The sequence below is a fragment of the Leucopleurus acutus genome (assembly GCF_964270905.1).
Source record: "Leucopleurus acutus genome assembly, chromosome: X".
Lineage (NCBI taxonomy): Eukaryota > Metazoa > Chordata > Mammalia > Artiodactyla > Delphinidae > Leucopleurus > Leucopleurus acutus.
The window spans coordinates 6,712,406-6,734,551 of NC_139148.1; the positions used below are offsets into that span (position 1 = coordinate 6,712,406).

The following is a 22,146-nucleotide window of genomic DNA, read 5'->3' on the forward strand; positions in this document are numbered from 1 at the left end:
AGTGTTAACACCTTTTGTGTAAGAGTAGTACCTTTGTTACAGTGAATGAATCAATACTGATAAAATCCACAGCTGACATTAGAGCTCACTTCTGGTTCTGTACAGGTCTACCTGTTTGGACAAATGCAAAATGTCATGTATCTGCCACTACAGTATCATGCAGAATCCACTGACTGCCCTGAAAATCCCTCGTGTTCCCCGTATTCGTCCCTTCTTTCCCATCCCCAGAACCCCTGGCAACCACTGATCTTCTCAGTTTTGCCTTTTCTAGAATGTCGTAGAGTTGGACTCATACAGTATGTAGACTTTTCAGATTGGCTTCTTTCACTTAGTGATAGGCGTTTAAAGTTCCTCCTTGTCTTTACATGCCCTGATAGCTCATTTCTTTTTGTTGCAGAATGATATTCTATTGTATGGATGTGCCACAGTTTATCCATTCACCTACTGAGGACCATCTTGGTTGCTTTCGGTGTTTGGGGAGTAAAACTGCTGAACATTCCTGTGCGGGTTTTTGTGTAGACATAAGTTTTCAACTTAGTTGGGTAAATACCTAGGAGCACGGGTGCTGGATCGTATGTTTTGCTTTGTAAGAGACTGCCAGACTCTTCCACAGTGGCCTTACGTTTTGCATTCCCACCAGCAACGCGTAGGAGTTCCTGTTGCTCGGCATCCGGTTGGCGTTCGATATTTTGCCGAGCTGCGTGGCTTGTGGGATCTTACTCCCAAGACCAGGGACAGAACACAGCCCTGGCAATGAAAGCACCAAGTCCTAACCCCTGAATGGCCAGGGAATTCCCCGAAGTTTGTCTTAATGTGCAATTTCATTGTGATATGTGATATGCTGCATCTTTTCATAGGCTTGTTTGCCATCTGTATATCTCTTTGATGAGTTGTTCTTTTTTCCAGCTCTTTGGCCCATTTTTATTCTGTATTGTTTTCTTATTGTTGAGTTTTGAGCGTTCTTTGCATATTTTGGATATAATCCTTTATCAGATATGGATTTTGCAAATATTACTTCCTGGTCTGTGGTTTGTCTTTCCATTAACAGTGTCTTTTGCAGAGCAGAAGTTTTTAATTTCAATAAGTCCAGTTCATCAGTTTTTTTTTTTCCATGGATCATGTTTTTGGTGTTGTATCTAAAAACTCACTGCTAAAACCAAGGTCGTCTAGATTTTCTCCTACGTTATCTTCCAGGAGTTTTATGTTTTTGCTTTTTACATTTAGGCCCATGATCAATTTTAAGTTAGCTTCCGTGAAAAGCCTTGAGGTCTGGGCTAGATTAATTTTTTTGTTTGTTTTGTCTATGGATGTCTGTTGTTTCAGCACCATTTGTTAAAAAGGATATTCTTTCTCCATTGAAATACCTTTGCTGTTTTGTCAAAAATTAGTTGACTATATTTGTGTGGGTTCCTGCTGCCTTTTTACTAAACATTTGGCTACTGTTTAGGGGGAATACTGATTGCATTTGTTGCGAGCGGATTCTTGTATTCCAGCTCTCTGCAACAGCAAACAAAAATACTTGTTTGGAATATAGATATTGTGCAGTGGATACCTGTGTAGATCCTTGCTGCTCATGGCCTCCAAATTAACCTTTATACTTTTGTCAGAACGCACTAGCTCCTTTCCTGCTCTACTTTAATGTGCTTTTTCCCCTTTCTTCTTACACCATTCGAAAAATCTGCAAAACATATTAAATAAGATAGTCTAATTTAACACGTTCCTACCACCCATCTAGCATTCAGAAGGTGGAATTTCTCGGTGTTATTAGGATAAATGTAGGGGGTCGCCTTTCCTGTCTGAGGTCTTACAGAGTCCCGGGGGGCTCCTAGGAGTCTGTGATCAAAGTGCTCGACTCCATACTTGCAAGAAGACCGTTGGGATTATTGGGACACGATCAAACAGGCAAGATGGATTCCAAGCTCCCTTGCATTGTTAGCTACGGAAGACCAGCTGTAAAAAAAAAAAGTAGTCACGCCGGGTCCTAGTTTGGAAGCGAGGATTTCCACCGCTTTCTCATACTTTAAATGATTGGCGTCTGCCAAGTAATCAAAACATACCAAGGAACCTTTTCATCGTGTTCAGTTCGCAATTTCCAAGCGGCTAACGACGAGCACGGCTGGCAAGCCAGTGGGCCAGTTTGGCTGCGCGGCTACTCGAGAGTGTGCGGTAGCCGGGGGCCGTGTCCCGGTAAAGCCGAGAGCTGTAATGATGTCAACTTGTTATTTACTTTCCAAATCTGAATGACTGAGCAAGGCGAAAGGAGAATCAATCAACCACAATGTGACCCTACAGGCGGAAAAAACGCAGCGCTCCCACCAGCAGGCGGTGGGGGAAGGGAAGCACGTGTAACCGGGGCAGGGTTGCATCAGTAGCTCGCTCGGGTTTTCTGTTGCCCCCCTGGTTTTTCGATTGCCTGTTAATACCTCAGCGTCAGTCCTCACAAGCCCAAGGAGCCCGGGAGCGACGACGGGCAGGCTCAAGGGAAGGTCCCACCACGTCCTTTTGGGGGGCCTTGAATGGCAACTGATACAAAATAAGGCAAAATCTATTCTGCTGATTCACAATTATGGAGACTGTGTAAGTGTATCTTTTATTGATGTGCTCTAATAATAATGTGCAGCAACCGTCGTTTTACATCACTGACGTTTCACAGCAATATTTGGCAGCATAATTTTTAGTCTGCCTTTTTGATGGAGGACCAACCCCTTAAACACTCACCTCGGGCCCCCTCTCCGCAGAACCAGTGCAGCAAATGGCCCCGTATCCCAGCAAGGAGCAAGTGAGGTTCCAGTGTAAAACGCTGAGTGTGTACTGGGCTCTTGGGGTGAAGCTCCTTACACGCCAAAGGGAGGGGCAAACTTATTCTAAAATGTTCGGCAAAGCAGACACCCAAGGTGCCGGCGGGTGGGTGCAGATGTCTGTTTAAGTGAACTCAGGCCTCGAGTGGGGGGCAGTTGTCACCAAGCAGGAGGGGAGGCAGGAGAGCTGGGGCCTCGGGTTCACCAGGGCTGGGCCGAGCGAGCTGCGGCAACCTTAGCACTTGGCCGGGGCCCGACGCCCGACGCCTCCGGGCGGGGGCGGGGGTGAGAAGGCCCGAGGGCCCGGCTTCTTCCCCCTGCCCCCGCCGGGAGCCTCCACCCCGTTGGGCCCGAGTTTCTTTCTCCCCACGCACTGCCGGCTCTTCGCTGGAGGCATTTTGCAAAGGTCGAGGCTCCCCCTGGGCCCCCACTTTTCCGGGGAGGGGAGGAGACCAATGGGGTGCCCTCCCGGCCGCCGATTTTGAGGGAGCGGCGTCCTCAGGCAGGTTGCAGGGGTTCTGCTAGGGCAGCTGGGCGGCTGCTTCTTGGAGGTGGGGGAGGGTAACAGAGCGCTGGCCCGGTTCCCCCCTCCCCTGGAAACCGCGGTGCTGGTGACCAGGCTCCTGTCCCGTGCTGGCTGGGTCCGGGCCTAGGACGGGGTGGGCACAGGCCTGCGTCTCCTTCCGCCCGCATGGAGGCCACGAGGGAGGGACGGGGTTCGGATACACTAGGGAGACCCGGATTCCCTTCAGCCACTCCGGGCGCGGCGGGGAGAGCAGAGTCAGGGGTGAGGGACGGGGGAGGGTCGCAGGTTACCCCGCCGTGGGGGCGGGGCGGGCCGGGACGCGAGTCTTCCCTGGAGCCCTGGGGGAGGGGCTGTTGGGGGCGGACTCTCCCCCTCGTGGCTGTGGGGGAGGGCAGGCCTGGTGTCCTCACCCTCCGTGGGGGAGGGACCAGCTTGGGACGCGCCCCTCCCCCCGGGCGTGGGGGGGGCTCGGGGGGGGACCCGGGCTCGAGTCCCCGGGCGGTGGGGGAGGGTGCGGGCTGGGGGCCGTGGGGGGAGGGGCCGGCCCGGCGGCGGAGGCGGCCTCCCTGGCAGTCCTCCCGGCCGGGGTCGGCGCGCTGGCGGCCGCTCCCCCCGGAGGTCACTGCCCGTGCCGGTCCCTCCCGCCGTCCCGCCCTCTGCCGCCGCCACCGCTCCCGCCCCAGCCCCCCCCCCCGCACTCTGCGCTCGGGAGCGAGGTGCCGCCAGCGCCCCCGCCCCGCCGCTGCTGCCGCCGCCGCCGCCGCCGCCGCAGCGCCCTCGGCCGCCATTCGGCATCCGAAACTTTCCAGCGCCCGCGCCTCTCGGGGACTCGGCTGCGGCGGGGCGGGGGCGGCCCGGGGGCGGCGCGCGGCTGCTCCGGGCGCCGGGCCCTCCTCGGCCGCGGCACGGCCCGGGCTCGGAGACGGCCGGCCGGAGGGAGGTTCGGGGCGGCGGCGCCGCCGCAAGTTGCGCTGCTCGCGGCGAGGTGAGTGTGCGGGGCGGGGTGGCGCGAACTTGTCCCGCGTGGGGGCCGGCGGTTCCCTCCCTCCGGGGTCAGACCGGCGGCCCGGGGCTCCCACACGCTCCGGCCGCCTCCGGGGCTCTGGAGGGGCAGGTCCCCCAGTGTCTCCCGGGCTTGGGCTGGGGTGCGGCGCGCTCCCTGCAGGCTGCACAATACCCCGTTTTGGCTGCTCCCCAAAGTGCCGGCGCGTTGGGGGCGGGCGGAGGCTGGGGGGGCTCCTTTGTTTCGGGGAGGGGGAGGCGGCCGGCAAGTTTGAGGAAGCGCTCGATTTGTCCCCCGGTGCCCCTTTGTCTGCCCAAACCGGGGCTGGCTGGACGGACCTGCGCCGCCGCGGGATCCCCTGTGGGGGGAGGGGAGCCCCATTCATCCCCGGGCGCGGGCCGGCCAGTCCCGGGCCGGCTGGAAGCGCGGCGGCGCGGGCCCTGGGCGGGTCAGTTTCTGAGGCGCAGAAACTGTCAACGAAGTCGGGAGATCCCCAGCCCGAGCGAGGAGCGCGGGCTGGGGGCGACTTCGGCGGACGGGGGGCGTCCCTGGTCTGGCCGGGTCTGCGGAGCGCGGCCTGGGGAGGCTGCAGACCTGTTGCTCCCGGGCTGGGGGAGGGGTGCCTCCAGATTCGCGTCCCGGGCGCTGCTCCCCAGGGGGACCTTGCCCACGGGGGCCGGTTTTCGGAACGGGGTGGTGCGCGCCTTCGGGGGTCGCCGGAGGTCGCCGGGTCTGTGACAGTTGCGGGCGCTGGGTTAGGGCCTGCCCTTCACGTGCGCTGTCCGTGCGCTGTGAGGCCCGCGCCAGGGCTCGTTCTTAGCACGGCCTCGCATTTTCCGAGCCCCTCGCTTTGGAAATTCCACAAAGTTAGAGTCGGAGGTGGGTTTTTTTTTTTCTTTTCTGTCGCTGATGTTGTAGAGCAGAACCCCCAAAGAAACAAGCTCCAGGTCTGTCCCTTGTGCCACGGTTTCTGCTTTGCTTTGTCACATGTGGTTTGACCTGACTGCTGGATGTTTTTCTCTCCAGGAGCGCCGCCTGGGTCCCTGGGTTAACCTGCAAGGGGAGGGGCGGGACTCCAGCCTGGGAGGGGGAGGGGGAGGGGAGCGCCCCTCTTCAGTCCTGAACGGTGGCCTCGGGGTAGGAAATGGCCCAGGACGATTTTATGAGAAGTTTACAACTAGTCATTCCTAGGAAAGACGCGATGGGGGTGGGGGGCGAATGTTGAGTTTGGAACAGTTGAGAGGTGAAGATGACGCTTTTATGTTAAGGGATGTTAATATCTCAAACGTCCGGCAGATTTTCGTGGAAAACCCCCCAGCTGGATAATGAGTCCAGGGATGAAAAGTTGAAGTGCATCACTTGACCCACTTACGAAGATCGCCCCTTAAGGATATTCCAGACCTGAAGGGAACGCACACCTGTGGGATGAAAATGGAGACTTCAGGTGTTGATTTGGTGTTGTGCACAGCAGGGTGCGTGTCACTGGATCTTCTCAGGCTGGCTCTTCTTGTGTTTCTGTCCGGGGCTTAAGTCACTCCAGGAATTGTCAACACCCCCCATTTAAATTTCGCACCTTGACCCTTAAGTCTTCCCAAGCTCACCCCTCCCGAAGGTTTGGGTGTTTAAATGAAGCGTGTGGCGTCCTAGTTGGTCTCGAGTCTTTACCTTTAACCAAGGGAGTCTCAGTTTTCTCATCTGTGTGATGGCGTCATGAGTCTACCTGGGTGGGCTGTTAGGAGGGTTTCAGCTCTAGCCAGCAGAAAGGGGAATAGAGCCCCTGAGTCCACCTGCATCAGGACACCATGCTTTGCTAGAAAAGCAGTCTTTGTCCCCGTTTGGCCGGAACTAGTGAAAGGGCCCACCCTGTTGTTGTGCTCTACTGTTGACCTTCAAATCCTGTAACTTTTCTGAGTGTCGTTTTCTATGTGTGTAAAAATAAAAACGGGAACTGAAATCGTGGTACTCATTGGGTAGTGCAAGGACAGAAAGAGGGAATGTAAGTGTAAGTTTTTTGAAAACTACAGAGCTGCCTGTAAGTTTTAGCTGTTGGTATTGTGCAGGTAGAATCATTTTCCTAATGTTACTCTAATGCCGTGCAGTGAGGATTTTACACGCACTTACTACCCTGTGTGCAGCAGTTATTTCCATCCTGCTTCACAGTCCACTGACTTGCTAATACATGGTGGAGGGAGGATTGTTTGATTCCGAAAGCCCACCTCTTAAGCTTGGTGTTATCTTGCCTTCCTGTGTATACATTGTGTGAATCTTCCCACTTGGAGACAAGCTCGTTAAATTACACACACACACAATTTCTCTCTCCCTCCCTCCCTCCCTCCCTCCCTCCCACACAGAAGAACCTACATTGAAATCTGTTTATACACCTAGATGAATCTCAACAGAAATCATGAAATGTCCACCACAGTGGAAAGATTGTTTTCGTCTATAGCTTAATTATCCAGTGTGGCAGCCACTAGCCAACATGTGCATATTTAGATTCAAATTAACTAAAATTCAGTAACCATTCTGTTGTTACTAAAATAAACAACTCTGTTGTTTCAGTGCTTTACCCATAATTCACATACTCAATAGATGTGTGTAGCTAGTGGCCGCCATATTGGGACAGCGCAGAACTTGCAGAACGTTCTATTGGAGGGAGATTCTCTATAGTTACTGCAAGTAAGGATTAATAAAGAAGGCAGTAAAGAGAGTTAGTCTACTTTTTGTGGGAGGAGGGGAGAGGCTGTAAGAGTTTGAAATAATTTACTGGTAGACTTTAAAAAGAAAGGCAGGCGCATTTCAGCTAGCAGGTGACCTAGGAAAGTGATTTCAGTGAGATTTGACAGCTGTGGTTTTTTAGATTGAGGTGGTTTGGATCACTTTTGATTTAGAAAACCAGAACTCCAAGCTAGAGTCTCTCACTGAGTATTTAACCTTGGACATGGCATTTAGTGGCTCTCTGCCTCAGTTTCCCCATCTGAAAAATGGCATAGCCAGTCCCCACGTGGCCCGCCTTTGTGTGTGTCGCGGCGCACATCTCTCGGGGTGGTGGGGAGCCCAAGGTGTCACCGTCAGTGAAGCCCCACGTAGGTGATTAGAGGCCTTACCTGCTACGTTTAAAGCCTTGCTCACCATGGGCTACCTACTCCTCCCCCCAAGTTTAGGCCTCAAGTTTTAATTTCTTGAGGACAAAATCTTCTGTTGTTAAAAGGCTGATCGGGAATCCTTCCAACAAAGTGAGGCTCAACAGTAGTCAGAGTATTTTTAAAAAGTGGCTGAGTGCTGGCCGTTTCCTGTAGACGGGTCCCTGAGTCAGGATGTTATTTTTATTACTTAGCTGGTGTGTTCTTTGCATAGTCTTTTGTATTTTTTTATAGCAGCCTATTAGAAATTTTATTTGTGGTTGGGGGGGAAAACCCAGTTTTGCATCTGTGAGAGGTGACTTCCCAGATCGCCCTCTGCCATTTGTCCTCACTCTTGCCTTGCCTCAGGACTGCTGTGACCTGTCAAGCCTTTGAGACACCTGGGATATCCATGATTCTCTTCCAGAGGCGGGCAATGGGTTCCTGCAGAGGGAAGCCAGGCCCCCAGAGCCATCTCACGTAGGTCCCGAGTGTCAGGAGTTCAGACCGTTCCTCAGTTACCTATTGGGAGGGAGGACCCCACACCCCAACCCTGAGGCTGCCCCCTCTGAGCTTTCCGCCAGGTGTCTGCGTCTTGGGCTCTGCACACGTGGTTATTGCCAGGCCTGACCCAGGCCAGAGGACAAGCACGATCGCTCTGCCCTGTGAGGCGAGACCGCCCCAGGTGTGGTGTCCCCGATACCTTGCATTTGCCCCCTTTTTCTCCTGTAAGAAGAGTACGTGACTTCCAATAAGTTGTTCATCTTTCACCACCCAAGACATTTAAAAAATCGTTTCAATCGGGAAGCAAGACTAAAGTCATTTTGTAAACATTTTTTTAAGTTGGAAAGATAAACTTTTTTTTTTTTCCATAACTATGTTTAGCGTGAAGGAAGTAACTGGCCTCTTGAGTGGAGACTGGATGTGAGTTTTTCCCTCGGGTCTGGCCCTCCTTGGCCCTTGCGTCCTGTCCATCCTTTCCATGGGGCTCGACCAACCGGATGGCCCTGGCCACATTAGCAGAAAGAGACCCAGCAACCAAAATGAATGCTGGGTGTGGGAAGGGACAGACAGGCAACATGTTTATAGACGGAAAAGAGAGCCTGCTCTGAGAAAATGAGTTTCAGACCTCAGGGGGAAAATGCCGTCATTAAGGAGTGTGCTCCCCGGGAACTTGGCCATGGAGGCGGCCGCCTCCTGCAAAGCCTTCCCATGCGGTTATCGCCGGCATCAGATATTTATTGGGAATCCGCCGCCTGATTGAAGATGGCAGATGTGAACTGGAAGCCATTGAAAAGTTAAATCGGAGCAAATTTAAACTTGAAAACAGAGGACAGAGTATTTTCTTCTGATAGAGGAAGCTGGGTTCCGTTTCCATGGCTTTGGTTTCTTCTTGGTCCTTGGCGGGAAGAGGTCGAGCTGGAGGGCGACTCGCAGGCTCGAGAGAAAGGGTGACTTAGAGACGAAGGTAGAGGAGATGGTTGTTCACGGAGGCCGTCTGTTCAGCGTTGAACTCTGGAAGCTTGTAGTCAGCCCACGGTTCTCAGGGCAGTTTGGTCCCCTACCGTCAAGCAGCTTTTGGCAATGTCTGGAGACGTGTGGTTGTCACACGTTGGGGGAGGGGGACGGTGATGTTCCTGGCATCCCGGGGGGGGGGGGTGCGGGAGGTCCGTGGATGCTGCGTAACATCCCACAGGGCACGGGACAGACCCACCCCAGAGAACGCCCCGTTGCTGGATGCCCGTGATACTAGGGTGGAGACACCAGCCCTGAGTTCAGCTGTGCAGTCCTGTTTCGAGCAAGGTCCACGGGCGGGTGGACGTCAAGATAGGTATCCGGCGCTGGGGTTCTCACGGCTCCCGTAGGCCATTTTGGGATACATTAGGAAGTAAATGAGAAGGGAAAGGAGGCGGCGGGAAGCGGATGGCCTTTGAGAAGAAAGAAACGGGAGCGGCGCAAGGCCAGGAGGTGTTGGGGACGGGAGGGGGGGCGCTCCGAGTCCCCTGAGCTCTGTCTCAACTGGAGTATTTTAGAGCCCCCGATGCCAGCGCTCCTGCATGGCGCCTTCCTGTTGGTTTTGCTGATGTCATTGCAGATTGACCAGGTCTCACTTTTGGTCGGCTTCTTGGGACTTGGGTATTTATCAGGGGAGCACCGGTTCCTGTCTCCTGTTTTCGGACCCTCTCTGTGCCCAGCTAAATGTCGGTTAACCTGGCCTCGGGGTAACCTCCGTTTGGGAGGGCGGGGACAGGTCAGGGTGGGAGGTGGGCGGGGACAGGTCAGGGTGGGAGGTGTTTGCTGCTTGCAGGACCTTGGCTCCCGTTTCAGGCCCTGTCCTCTCCTGTGAATAGTTGATTCGGGAAGGGCGGGGGGCAGCTGGGTGCGGACCTGCAGTGGGGCCCTCTTCCAGGGCTGGGCACAGCTGGCACCTGGAGTCTGGTACTCCGGAGCCAGCCCGTGGCCCCGTGTCCTGTGACCCCCCCCCCCCAGAGGAGCGCCAGGCCCAGCCTGGTTGGGGGCCCTGTGGGCTCCTGTGGTCATGGGGTCGGGGACGTGGTCGCAGGGAAACCTGGTTTGCAGCCAGTTCACCATGCACTCACTGCCTCTGGGCACATCCGTTACCTTCTCTAGCCTTAGGTTTCTTCTTGAGAGAGAAAGAAAATAAAATCTGTTTCTCAGGCTTGTATTAACAGAAGGAGGATTCTTATCATGCTTGGAGCTCAGTGTCCTTAGGTTTTCCTCTACTCTGAAGCTGGGAATTGGTGTGGAAATATCCAATGATGACAAAAATAATAATATATCTTCTTTAGTTACGGTGGTCTCCATCAATGGCTTGCTTGCTTTTCTTATCTCCCCTCCCCACCCCCACCCTTAAGTTAAATTTCAGGGCTGGCATACGCACACAAACACACACACGTGCTATATACAGACACATGTATATCCTCTATATATTTCCTAAATTTACTATATGATAAATTATGAATTTCAGCATGCTTAAATTTCTGTAACCACCACCATCATCAGGATACCAAACAACTAAATTCCGTTACCCCAGAGGTGTCCGCGGTGCTTTGCCTCCACACTCCCCACTCCCTCAGCCCCTAACCTGGGGCACCTGCCCATCAGCTCCGCTCTCCTGGTCTTGGTAATCGCATTTTAACTCAGGATGAAATGCCTAATAGTGAATCTCTCCACTCTTCCAGCACCTTCCTTGACTCATGAATTTTATACTGTAGCACACTTGGGCCCGTGTGTTTTCCTCAGAATGATTTTGCACTGTGGATTTTATCAAAAGCAAGGAAAAGCCAAAACTTAGAGTTTCTTAATACTTGTAAGAAATCATAGTGAAAAAGTATCAGGTGTCGTGTTGGAGCCGCCTGTAGGATTTGCACATTTCCTACGCCAGTTGATTGTTGCTGCCAAATCAGTTGAGATGGGACATTTTTGGATGCACTTTCAGAGACTTTTTGGAGCAGTACTATGTAAAATGTATCAGTAGGTTAGACTCATGTCTTTAGTTTCAAAAACAGGACACACATTAAGAGGCGTGGTTTTCCCAGTGGGTTGATAACGTGACCGTAAAGTGCGCTAAAAATATCCAGTTGTGTTTGCATTAGTTTGTTGTAGAAATGAATTCCTACATCTATGTTTCTGTGTGGTGGTGAACCGGAATTTTACCTTGGGTCGTAATTTCACTATTTGTGATCGAATAAGGAATATCGTGTTTTCTAGAGGATCCTTCGCCTGGCGTCTGGGTCAGTTGTGTCCTGCCTTGGGTTGCCCGCCTGCTTGTGTGAAGTTGTTGAACCTGTGTGTGTCCTCACTTGTAAGTGAAAGGCTTGATGAGCTGATCTTGAGGCCTCTCCTACCCCGTGTGTGCGGATTGTAATGTGGAAAAGGCACACGTTAAATGTTGCGTGGGCTCTTTTTTTTTTTAAAACACTTTTGTAGGTTAAGGATTATTGTGGTTTTATATTAACTAGCAGTTTGGGTAAACTATGTTCCATGCTTTAACTATCGTTTTACCCATGATTGAAGTAAACAGTATTCAGCTTAACATCGCTAAGTTACTGTAAAAAAAAGCCCGAGCAGTTCAGAAGACACTTTGGGCTGTGGGGTGCCTCTGAATAACTCTTATGAGTGTTGTAGTTTCCCAGTCTCAGGAGACCCCGTAAAATAAGCACAAACAATGCTCACGGCAAAATTCATAGTGTTTAGAAGAGAGTGTCTCTGCCTTGAATTCCTGTCATTTTTTCCTATCGTGGTGGATGGAGCTGGAATCCTGAAAAGAAAACATGAGAGTTTTCTTTGCTTACTTCTTTTGAGCCTGGAACCCAGAAAATGACCCCAGATAGCCAGCCCTGAGCACTTTCCTTTCTGGAATACTTTCCGCCAACCCCCAGGGAGAATACAGAGGCAGGAGGAGGTGAGCACTCTCCCGGCGCCCACCCCCCCCCCCCACCCCCCCCCCCCCCCCCCCCCCCCCGCCGGCGTGATCACCTTCTCTCTCTCCAAGATACTGAAGGCTTTCCTCATGTCTACTGCAACCTGGACACCCAACCTCATCCATGTTGAAGCAAGGCTAGAGGGACACTGTCCGCTTCTTGGAGAGCTTAACTCATAACTATTACAGACTTGCCCGTTGTCATTGGGCTTTAGAGTCTGTGTGAACATCCGGTATCCAGTTTGCAAACACTTCTGCTTGTTTAAACTTGCCGATAGATGGAAATTCGGGCAAAAGAAGCTTACTGTATGTGATGCCATTTTATTTCTTAAATCAGTAATAACAGATACTTTAATATGGTAAGACCACGTAAGTCACGATTGGGAACTGGAGAAAATTATGTGTAACTGAGCAGTGCTTTTTGTTTCTAGTGCGTTGGGGTGATTTTTAGCTTAGCCGGATCAACTCTACCCTTCGAGGTACCCTTGTTATCTTGACATCCGTTTGAAGATGAGAAATGAGAAAGTGGAGCTGGAGGGATGTTACCCCGTTCATATGATGCAGACATCTGTAGCACCGGTATGAAAACATAATTCTCAGCACCTATAAAGTTCCAGGTGGTTGCCGAGTTTTAGGTTGTATTTAGAAAAGCAACTGAGTAGAGAATTGATGTCTCTACCATTTGATTTATTTAGGAGACAGAATAAACTTGGGTCCTTGCCTTAGGTTCTTTTTACAGCAGAATCTTATCAGGCATTTTAATCCCTTGAAACTTGAATGCCAACTCTGTGTTGGTAAAGACTCAAGTATTCACAGTTATCAATGTAAAAACAACGGTTGCCAGTCTCTGACAGTCACAGGTCAGTCTTGGGAGACACGCTTTGGTTTAGCTCCTAATTTGATTATGAAAAAATATCACATTAGGTTTCTATTTCTAAGACGCACGATGATTCTGTGCCAGTTTCAACAATTTCTAGAGATCTGTAGCGTAATTCTTCAAAAAGCCTTGCTAGGAGAAACAGCGTTGGAGGGGCACTCAGCTCAGAAGTTGATGAAAATAAGAAGTAATGATCTCATTGTGTCCAGTGCATCACAGAAATTGTTGTAGACCAGATGAGAACAAGGGGAGAGGCCTGTGGAAATTAGACTCGCCTGATAGATTTCATGGGACTCTGGTAAATTTCATGGGCCTCCTAGGACATTTCCTTGAAACCAATAGTCTCCACCTTTAGTTGGGGCAGAGGGTGACAGAAATGCCTTGTCTCCGGTTTTAATTCACAAAGTGGGCTCCCAAGTGGACTGGATATCATATCTCTGGCAGTGACAATGAGATTTACTGGAGTGCAGGAAGAAACTTAAGTTCTCTGTTTATTTATTTTTATGTAATAGTTACAAAATGTCTATTTGTGGTCTATGAGAAATGCATATAATGATCGTTGAGTGTTATCTCTAGTTAATACGTTACGTGAGTTGGAGTTAATGCTTAAAAGGTTTTCACTGAGAGGGACATGCAGTGAAAAAGCATCTAGAGATCGCCGATGGGGTCCCCAGAGGTGAGAGGGGCTGATATAGAAGTCCCTTAATAAAGTGGGACACAGATGTATTCCCCTTTTTCTGTCTGGCTTCACCTGCCACGGAGTGTGTGTGTGCGTGTGTGTGTGTGTGTGTGTGCGCGCGTGTGTGTGTGTGTATACACACACACATGTGTTGTGACTGAGATCTGACAGCTTAGAGATTGGACGTACCTCCAGAGGCACAGCTGTTAATGACGTGATTTGGGGAAGAAGGAACATACGCTGACAGGGTGCTGTGCACGTTTTGGATCCACAGGATTGTGCGCGTTTTTAAAGCTGAAAAAATATTTGCGTTTCAGAACCAGATGACAATATCTCAGTTGCAGGTGCACGAGGAAACTTTGGAACAATGCTGTGCTTTTTAAGCATTTCATGACGCCGCAGTGTTTTCATAATCACTTAATTCTGTTTATAAATCAGCTGCTTTCATTGACGGATGCCCTCAGGGCTCCCAGGAACCAGGCTTTTTGTCAAATACGTGATTCAAACTTTAAAAGATGGGAGATAGCGCTGGAACTGGGTTGTGATAAAAGTCTCTGGTGCCTTCAGTCTGGCTGTTTATTTGTTGTTGTTTTCTTCCAGAAACATATTTCATCCATCGTGGTTGTTATTAAATCTTTTATTTTTTGCATTTCACATTAGAGGCTTTTTAAAAGAGAAAACTGTCATTTTGGTTGATGCTGTATTACTGGTGTTACAGAGAGTAAATAAATACAAGAGTTACATTCACACCCCAGACCACATTGTGGCCTGTGGAGGTGAGACGTAGAACTCACCTCCAAACTGCAGGTCTTTGGCTGAGGTCGTTTGCTGAGAACGGCTGAAGCTTTGATTTTCATGATGCTAAGTGTCGACCGCAAGTAGTTCCAGGTTTCCGCACCAGCCTTTTTGTTTGTTTAATTTGAAATGATTGGTACGTTAGCTTCGGTTTTGTGTGTGATTTTCGGTGTTTGTGCCTGTTTTGCCCTTTGTGGATAAGGAGTTTGCAGCATAGCTCTGTATGTAAAGGAAAGCTGACGTTTGTCTTGTTCTCTGTACCGTCGGGGCACCAGGGCCACACATCATTTCATAGCCGTCAGGATCCACGTGGACATTCATTTGTCCTTTGGTGAACTGATATATTTATCTCCTACTTAAAAAAAAAATTGCTTCTCTTTACAGTAATATTCAGAACGCACCTACTGTGAAGAGAGGAGAAGCAGGAGGTAGATTTTTTTTTTTTTTTGTCTGCATCACGTGGCCTGCGGGATCTTAGTTCCCCCACCAGGGATCGAACCCAGGCCCTCCAGGCCCTCGGCAGTGAACGCACGGAGTTCCAACCACTGGACAGCCAGGGAATTCCCAGGAAGTAGAATTTTTGACATCTACATTATGCACCTCTGTCTCTGCTCTCCAGAGATCAGGACATTTAAGCTCCCGTAACAAATTTAGTTTTAATGAAAGTCTTTGGGAATGTCCTTTGTCTGCCCCGTGCCTGCCCATCTAAGAGGAGGGAGAAATTACACAAAGTCTTTTGCTTTTAGCCGGTTTCCTTGAGCCTTGTCCGTGTCCTGACTTCTTCTTGCCAGCAGGTCAGCTAGACACTGGTCAGTCGCTTCAGGTCTGGACAGGAATCTTTTTCTGTCTTTGTTGATGATAATTTTCTAATAGTTATTCATTTGATTATTTGCCAGCCAAATTACCCTAAATAATATTCAGAGATGTATCGGAGACTAGCCCCATCCTGAGACTGTTCGCAGAAGTGGGCACAAAATTTGATTTTATTTCCTAAATGCATACCTCAGGTACTCATGAAGTGCAGAGACCTATGTATACCCTCTGGGAGTTAGAGGCACAGGTGTACAGAGCAGGAATGTAGGGGAACAGTAGCACCAAATGTTTGCGTCAACGGGACGTGAAATCTCCAAGTATGCTAACCTTTGAGGGAAGATCTGAAAACAGATGAGTCTGTGGTGGTGTGAATTACCACTCACATCATTTCCGTCAGGGAGGCAGTTACTCTTCTTGGGAAGCTTGGGTTATTAAAATCAGCTATCTTCATTTTCCCACAAAAATAAAAATCAGTTGTGGTTCAGATAATTGTATGTGAGGCTTTACCACTGGAAGTTTGAAGTTAGCGAAATTGTACACCCCTGGTTAATTACATTAGTATACTCAAACTAAATACAGGATACGATTAGGTCATGGAAATATTTCCTTTTTCTCTCAGGCAGTACAGCGTCTGTCCACCTAATAGTTAATAGTTTTTAATTCCATTATGTAATTTTTGGATCATCCTGTGTTTCCAGAAAAGTTAACTGAGTAAAACTAGAGACTGTATGTTTTCACTATTTCCCAATTCGTATTTAAACATGAAATGGTGCACAGAATAAGCTGTCCTTTGTGAATTTTAATTTTCTCAGCTCCTGGCACAACAGAGGGGTAAGCTGGGGTCCCATTTTTTTTAAAATTTTTATTTATTTATATTTATTTTTGGCTGTGTTGGGTCTTCGTTTCCGTGTGAGGGCTTTCTCTGGTTGCGGAGAGCGGGGGCCACTTTTCATCGCGGTGTGCGGGCCTCTCACTGTCCCGACCTCTCTTGTTGCGGAGCACAAGCTCCAGACACACAGGCTCAGTAGTTGTGGCACATGGGCCTAGTTGCTCCGCGGCATGTGGGATCTTCCCACACCAGGGCTCAAACCCGTGTCCCCTGCATTGGCAGGCAGATTCTCAACCGCTGCGCCACCAGGGAAGCCCTGGGGTCCCATTTTTCTGCGTGGCTTTTGCTTTAAGGGAAGTTTGGGTTTGGTTCATAGTTTGCTATCGAAGAGTATGTTCAACCTTCTTGAATTACCTGTTGTGTTTGCTTTTCCATTGAATGTTCTATATTTGGACAAGGAATGTATTTTTCTGTATGGGTTTCTGGTGGCCCGGATGTTCATCAGAGCGGAATTTCTCTGTGTCCGCACTGCTGCCATTGGGCAGTTCGGCTGTTCTGTAGTTCCTAGTATTGAGTTGGACACACTGTAGATTCAGGTTGGGCTGTCATTCCTTTTGCAAGCTGTGTGATACTTTGTTTCATTTGGGTTTGCCATAGATGTTTGCTTTGCCTTGGGATGGCTGTAGATGGCCACCTGTGGTGATAAATTTCACGCAGATCTCTAAATCCTGTTTAAGGTCTAGTTGATTTTCAGGAACCGTGTTACTGAGGTGTAAATTACATACCAAAAAAAGCACCCACTTCAAGTGTACAGTTTCAGTGATTTTTAGTCATTTTACCGAGTGGTGCAGTCTTCGGTCATCATCCAGGTTTCAAGCATTTTCATTCCACAGTAAGATCGCTCCCGTCTTCAGGAATGGCATGTCATCCGTTCCTGCGCCCCCTGCCAGCCCCAGGCAGCCACTAGTCTCCTTTCTGCCTCTGTAGATTTCCCTTTGCTCGGAACCCGGTGGTGGGAGGTGATTTAGTGAACCTTCCCCGCCCCCTCTCCAGGAGAGGGGTACCTGGGGAGAGTGCAGGGCCGCACGGGGAGCCTTGGTGTCCTCCCTGTAAGATCAGGGTAGTGATGGGTTGGTTGCAGGCTCTCAAGGCGGAGCCATGTAGGAAGTACGTAGCTCTGTGGAAAGACAAAAAGGTCTTTATTCCCGTCTCACCCCTAGCTTCTTCGTGACATTTTTTCTTTCTTAAATTCTATATATATGTGTTAGCCTACGGTAGTTGTCTCTCTCTTTCTGACTTCACTCTGTATGACAGACTCTAGGTCTATCCACCTCATTACAAATAGCTCGATTTCGTTTCTTTTTATGGCTGAGTAATATTCCATTGTATATATGTACCACATCTTCTTTATCCATTCATCCGATGATGGGCACTTAGGTTGCTTCCATGTCCTGGCTATTGTAAATAGAGCTGCAATGAACATTTTGGTACATGTCTCTTTTTGAATTATGGTTTTCTCAGGGTATATGCCCAGTAGTGGGATTGCTGGGTCATATGGCAGGAATAAAGACACAGACCTACTAGAGAACGGACTTGAGGATATGGGGAGGGGGAAGGGTGAGCTGTGACAAAGCGAGAGAGAGGCATGGACATATATACACTACCAAACGTGAGGTAGATAGCTAGTGGGAAGTAGCCGCATGGCACAGGGAGATCAGCTCGGTGCTTTGTGACCACCTGGAGGGGTGGGATAGGGAGGGTGGGAGGGAGGGAGACACAAGAGAGAAGAGATCTGGGAACATATGTATATGTATAACTGATTCACTTTGTTATACAGCAGAAACTAACACACCGTTGTAAAGCAGTTATACCCCAATAAAGGTGTTAAAAGAAAAGAAAGAAAAAAACTTTTATGTTTAGGGACTTCCCTGGCAGTTCAGTAGTTAAGACTTTGCGCTTCCATTGCAGGGGGCACAGGTTTGATCCCTGGTTGGTGAACTAAGATCCCGCATGCCCTTGCGGCACGTCCCCCCAAAAAAGAGAGAGAGAAACGTTTACTTGTAGTCAGCAAACTGTGAAGCTAGAGGAGTTCGTCGTATATTTAGGGTCATACTAATCGTGAAGAATCGTGCATAAAGGGCTGCATTGGATAGGTGCGGAGTCTGGAAAAGGAACTGCGTTTACAGTGATGGACTCAGTCCCTGGAGAACCCAGGACACAGCAATAGGGCAGTCAACCCTCCATGCCCCTGCTGCCTCCTTCTTGAAATGCCGTCCTGTTTCTTTCATGGCACTGGATGTTTGACTTTGACGGAAGTTCCATCTTGGTCGGGATATACCTTAGCTCAGTGGTCCTCCACCAAGGGCAGTTTTGCTCCCAAGGGACGCTGGACAATGTCTGGGGGCCTTTCTGGTTGTTACCAATGGGGAAGGGGTGTCGGTGGCATCTAGTGGATAGAGGTCAGGGGCGCTGCCCAGCATCCTGTAATGCAGGGGGATGAGGCCCCAAGGCCCACAAAGAATTACTCAACCCAAGAGGTCATTAGTGCCGAGGTCAAGTGTCCTGCCTTAGAAGCTTGAATCTCGTGGTTGAAGGCTTGGTAAAGTTGAAGGACTAAAACCCGCATCAGACTTAGAGAAGTTGGGAAATCTTTCCGTCCTCATACATTCCAGGGAAATATGGATCTTCTTCTACAGCAAAGGACAAGCAAGGTTTTGGGAGCTAACTTTAGAGGGAAAAGAAATTCCTTTAGAAGTATTCATTTACAAATAAACAGCGAAATTACACGACGTCTGGGGTTTGATCTGGAAATCGCACGTCATCCTTATCTCTTCCCCAAGAACTGAGAAAGGAGGGCGGAAGATCCTGAGTGAAGCCTCTCCAATTGCTGACTGTGCTGGAAGGGAGTGGCTGCCGGGAGCCCAGCCTTTCAGTGCATCTGCTTACGGCCCTCCGGGGTTTTGGTTTCTCTTGGTTTCTATAGGGTTTTCATTTGCTGTGCGGAGTGCGGAGCGTGCAGTGTGCAGGGTGTCACAATAGCCAGGCCTCCACCCTTTGTTCTCTTCATCTGGTCAACCTTTGAGCCCCCTGAGAAGTTCAGGGCCCCCTGCCTGGGCCCCAGCCCGCTTACCTGCGTGCGTCCCCTTCTCTGCCCTGCATCTCCCAGCAGGAGCTGCCCCGCACCCCTGCTGCACTTGTTTCTACCCGAGGGGGGGGGCCCTCTCCCTGCCTGCACCCCTGCAGCCGGCCTTGCTTTGGGGGCTTCCAAAATGCAAGGCTTTTCCTCTGAACAGATTCTGGGTTTTGTTTCTTTTTCCTGTTCTAAGCTCGGTCCTGTTTCTAAGGTGATACCTAAGAATATGCTGATTTCCCTGAATCCCCGCACTGTGGGGTTGTAACTTCCAGCTCCTCCGGCAGAATAACCGATATTAGCAGTCCACAGTGTGATGTGGTAGATTCGGTTTCTGGCATGTTCAGCTGTCCATGTACAACTGTGTAGTCTTGCGTTTTTATCTATGTGGGATCATATTACACTGGTTTTGCACCATCTGCTTGCTAGCTTTTTTTTACCACTTTGTTAAGGTATAATTGAAGTACAGTAAACCAGGCGTATATAAGGTGTGCACGGTCATCAGTTTTCTCCTATGTTTGCTGTCTTGAGTGTGGTGCTGGCTTCTCGGACACGTGCGTATCAAGATAACACGTGTTTTCGTGGCTTCCACATTTCCCTGTGCCTCTCTGTAATCTCTCTCTGCTTCCCCCCACCTCCGGGCAACCATTGATGGCTTTCTATTACTAGATGGGTTGGTTTGCATATGCTAGAATTCTGTACCAGTGAAATCGCACACGTGTGCTCGTTATCTTGCCTGGCTTCTTTCCCTCAGCATGGTGATTCTCAGATTTATCCATGTGGTGCCCTGTGCCACTAATTCATCCCCTCTTATGACCGGGTAGGATTCCATCAGGTATGGACGCACCACCGTGGATCCATTCACGCGTTGTTGGACACCTGGGTTGTTTCCATTTTGGGGGCTGTTATGAATAGTGCTGCTGTAAATATTTTTGTGACCTTACCACTGGTTCTCAAACTTCACTGTGTACCAGCGCCCTGTGGAGGGCTTGTGAAAACACAGGTTGCCAGGCCCCGTCCCCAGAATTTCTGAGTCAGTAAATCTGGGCGGGGCCCGAGACCCTGCGTCCCCAGCGAGTCCCCAGCTGACACCAGCTCCTGGTCTGAGGCCCGCGCGTGCCTTAGAGGGGGTCTTCGTAGACTGGGGCTGTTAGTTGCTCCAAACAGTCCTCTCCTAGACTCTGTTCCTTAACGTTGCTCATGGTCTTAACCACCAGGCTTCCCATTTCTGTACGCTTGGATGTGTCCGTCTTTCCTCTTGGCTTCCTTATTATGCCAAGGGGCTAATGCCAGGAATAACTCGGGATGCGTGGGTCGGCGTGCTGATGAACGCCAAGCGCCAGCCGTGATACCCTGCCGACTCTTGTGGGATCTAACTGGCGCCCTGTCTGCGGTTGCCGGGGTCACCTTCTGAGGAAATGGTCCAGGCCCAGGTGGGGCGGGATTGGACCCAGGCCCTGCGCCAGGGGCTCCCCATGCTGCTGGGTCCACTGCAGTCTTAAGGCTGCTCACCCGCCTTTCCTCTCACAGGGGAGCAATACCCATCCTTTCTCCATCCCATCCCCTCCCGTCTGAAACAGCCAGCCCAAGCCAGTCAACGTATTTTACTTTCAGTTTGCTTTTCGGGAGTCTAATCTGAATCGGCTGACCTGGAGCAGCCGGAAGTTATCAGTAGACATTTGCTGCCGTAGCCAGTGTATTTGTTACCATTGTTTTTTTATTTTGGAGAGAGAGAATACTTTCATTATAGAGGGTTGCTTTAAATTACTGAGAATGGTTACTTTTGCAGAATCGTCTTCCTGCATTTCATCATGAGCCCCAGGCGTCCCACTTTGCTCCTCAGCCCGTTCCATAAACCACCTCTGGTCACAGTTTGCTACCGACCTCTGCTCAGGCGTTCCAGAATCTTTACTGTGGAGTGGGCTGGTGCGCAGGATTGCAGGCTTGTTAAGTAAACTAACCTCCTTGGGATGGTTAAATTTTTTAAAGTTTGCAGTGACTTGTAATCATTGGCTGATATCTTAGTGGTTGTTTCCTCTTCCTCTCTCTTCTTCTCCTATTTTTTAATATGACAGCTTTATTGAGATATAACTTACATACCATGCAACTCACTCATTCAAAGTGTGTATAACTCAGTACTTTCCTGGTATTTTTACAGAGTTGTGCGGTCATCACCACTGTCTAATTCTGTAGCATTTTTATCACCCTGAAAGAAACCCCTTACCCATTAAGCCATCACTTCCCAAATCCCCTCTCCACCCAGCCCCTGGCAACCAATGATCTGCTTTTTGTCCCTGTGGATTTGCCTATTCCGGACATCTTCTATAAATGGAATCACACAATATGTACCCTTTGCTGTCTAGCTTTCTTCCCTTAGCGTTAGGTCTTTGAGGCGTGTCCGTGTTGTAGTGTGTGTTATTCCAGTTTCTTGGTGAACGTTTTGTGGAATCTCTGGGTAATCAAGGAGGGCTTGGGGCCTGGGGTGGGGAATCAGGTGGAAGAATGTTACGGGCTGGGTAAACCCGGGGCACGGGCTGCTCCTTTCAGATGACGTTGAAATGGAAAACGGTTCACAGAAGGAGCCATGTTTATAAGACCATTTCCAGTTCAGCTTCCAATTGGGCGTACACTGTATCTGCCTTCTCCTTCTCTTTAGTTCCATCTCTTCCCCTAAAGTTCAACCTAGAAAACAGTTTTGGTCAGTTAAAGCTGTGTCTGCTGACCCCTCTTTTGTGCTGCCTTTTGGATGGCATTTTATTTTTTAAATTTATTTTTGGCCGCACTGGGTCTTCTTTGCTGTGTGCAGGCTTTCTCTAGTTGCGGCGAGCGGGGGCTACTCGTCGTTGCGGTGCGCGGGCTTCTCATTGCGGTGGCTTCTCTTGTTGTGGAGCACGGGCTCTAGGCCCACGGGCTTCAGTAGTTGCAGCACACAGGCTCAGTAGTTGGCGGCACGCGGCCTCCAGGGCATGTGGGCTTCAGTAGTGGTGGCGCGTGGGCTCAGTAGTTGTGGCTCGTGGGCCCTAGAGCGCAGTCTCAGTAGTTGTGGCGCACAGGTTTAGCTGCCCCGCGGCATGTGGGATCTTCCCGGGCCGGGGCTCGAACCTGCATTGGCAGGCGGATTCTTAACCACTGA

General features: G+C 50.1%; 1 protein-coding gene across 2 annotated transcripts in view; it reads left to right on the forward strand.

Moving 5' to 3' along the window:
* The first annotated feature begins 4,068 nt into the window (after positions 1–4,068).
* Positions 4,069–22,146, forward strand: part of TBL1X (transducin beta like 1 X-linked) — a 228,298-nt gene continuing 210,220 nt past the window's right edge. Inside the window, exon 1 of one of the 2 annotated variants that reach the window (XM_082864435.1) lies at positions 4,069–4,309. The gene's annotated coding sequence lies outside the window, so the exon portion shown is untranslated. Of the gene's footprint in view, positions 4,310–4,937; positions 5,800–22,146 lie in introns of those variants that run through there. The other variant, XM_082864436.1, reaches the window with a different exon arrangement.